At 54.1% G+C, this 2,500-nt stretch overlaps 1 pseudogene; it reads right to left on the bottom strand.

Moving 5' to 3' along the window:
* The window catches only part of LOC123688104, a 4,303-nt pseudogene extending 2,028 nt beyond the window's left edge, over window positions 1–2,275 (bottom strand).
* Window positions 2,276–2,500: the final 225 nt, after the last annotated feature.

Below are 2,500 nucleotides of genomic sequence, written 5' to 3'. Positions count from 1 at the left end.
ACCTACATTATTCTATCGACTAGAGGCTCTTTACCTTGGAGACCAGCTGCGGATATGGGTACGAGCCGGCGCGACGCCTACACGTGGCCCTCTCCCGGATTTTCAAGGTCCGAGGAGAAGATCCGGACACCGCCGCAAATGCGGTGCTCTTCGCGTTCCAAACCATATCTCCCTGCTAGAGGATTCCATGGAACTCGAACGCTTATGCAGAAAAGAAAACTCTTCCCGGATCTCTCGACGGCGTCTCCGGGTCCTTTTGGGTTGCCCCGACGAACTCTCTTACGAGGGCCCGGTTTAATTTCGGTTCCGCTGCCGGGTTCCGGAATAGGAACCGGATTCCCTTTCGCCCGACGGGCGTGCGTCACGCGTCAAGATGCATAGCATTTCTGCCACCACTTATAAACACGATTAACAACGCCACATCAACATCGGCTTTCGCCTAGGGCTTAGGATCGACTGACTCGTGTGCAACGGCTGTTCACACGAAACCCTTCTCCACCTCAGCTCTCCAGGGCCTCGCTGGAGTATTTGCTACTACCACCAAGATCTGCACCGAAGGCGGCTCCAGACGGCCTCACGGCCAGCCCTTCTGCGCTCACCTCCGCGACCCTCCTACTCATCAGGGCTTCATGACCGCCCCGAAGGGCGACCGCACATGCCACTGACGGCCGAGTATAAGCACGACGCTTCAGCGCCATCCATTTTCAGGGCTAGTAACTTCGGCAGGTGAGTTGTTACACACTCCTTGGCGGATTCCGACTTCCATGGCCACCGTCCTGCTGTCTTAAGTTACCAACGCCTTTCATGGTATCCCATAAGCGTCGATTTAGGCGCTTTAACTCGGCGTTTGGTTCATCCCACAGCGCCAGTTCTGCTTACCAAAAATGGCCCACTTGGCACTCTGATCCGAAATCTCGCGGCTTCACATTCAAGCAAGCCGGAGATCTCACCCATTTAAAGTTTGAGAATAGGTTGAGGTCGTTTCGACCCCAATGCCTCTAATCATTCGCTTTACCGGATGAGACTCGTATGCAACGAGCGCCAGCTATCCTGAGGGAAACTTCGGAGGGAACCAGCTACTAGATGGTTCGATTAGTCTTTCGCCCCTATACCCAGTTCCGACGATCGATTTGCACGTCAGAATCGCTACGGACCTCCATCAGGGTTTCCCCTGACTTCGTCCTGACCAGGCATAGTTCACCATCTTTCGGGTCCCAGCGTGTACGCTCTTGGTGCGCCTCCTCTCGCAATGAGAATGAGGCGCCCCGGGAATGCGGGTCAGTCATGGAGACCGACCATCTTCCCTTAGTTCACATAAAGTGAACCGTTACTTTCATTGCGCCTTTAGGTTTAGTGATTCCCAATGACTCGCGCACACGCTAGACTCCTTGGTCCGTGTTTCAAGACGGGTCCTGAAAGTACCCAAAGCAATAGCGTCGCTGATCGGCGTTTCAAGAGGTCTGTCCAAGAACACCGCGGCGAACAGTCGCAAACGGACGGAATCGGCACTAGGTCCGATCGCCATCACAATTCACATACTTGCCACGGGCCGGACGCGAACTAAGTCGCGGCCTCCCGCCATCAGTAAACCGTCGAGCGAGCTGTTCGGAAACCCAGTGTCCGTAAACATCGGAAAATCCGAGCTCACGGGCTACACTCGAGACCGTAGAACAGCACCCAACGGATCGCGACGACCTACTAGGGGAGAAGTGCACGCGTCCGAAGCCGGAGATGAACCGAAGGGAACAGCCAACGCGAACGTCGCCGTTTCCACAGTCAGTAAATCCCAACAACAGGCGCGAATGAATCTCCCCATTCGACCTTTCGGGTTTCTCAGGTTTACCCCTGAACGGTTTCACGTACTCTTGAACTCTCTCTTCAAAGTTCTTTTCAACTTTCCCTCACGGTACTTGTTCGCTATCGGTCTCGTGGTTATATTTAGCCTTAGATGGAGTTTACCACCCACTTAGGGCTGCACTCTCAAGCAACCCGACTCTAAGAAGAGATCCTCTAGCAAGCCGCAGCGGTCGCTACGGGCCTGGCACCCTCTATGGGCGATGGCCCCATTCAAGATGGACTTGAACGCGCCGCGAACTCGCCAGATAATGGATCCTTCCAAACACCACATCTCCCGGCGACCGGTTACGATCGCGGGATTCAGTGCTGGGCTAATCCCTGTTCGCTCGCCGCTACTAAGGGAATCCTAGTTAGTTTCTTTTCCTCCGCTTAATAATATGCTTAAATTCAGCGGGTAGTCTCACCTGTCCTGAGGTCGTATGTTCAAATCATCGAAACGTTCCGAAACTAACCTTTGGCGGCTCATAAAATCACGTACCTTACGCGAGGGAGTTAGCCTACTCAAAGGCGTCTATTATCTCCTGCTCCGTATGGCGGATCATGCGAATCCAAGCAAAGTGCTTCGGTGTTTCGGGGGTGCGCTCATGAAAGCTCATCCGCAACGCGCGACAACTGGCACATTAAAGCGATCGGACGTCGTTCA

This window comes from Harmonia axyridis, chromosome X, assembly GCF_914767665.1.
Source record: "Harmonia axyridis chromosome X, icHarAxyr1.1, whole genome shotgun sequence".
NCBI classification, from domain to species: domain Eukaryota; kingdom Metazoa; phylum Arthropoda; class Insecta; order Coleoptera; family Coccinellidae; genus Harmonia; species Harmonia axyridis.
The sequence above is the reverse complement of the archived record's forward strand: the minus strand, read 5'-3'. Positions and strand labels throughout refer to the sequence as shown.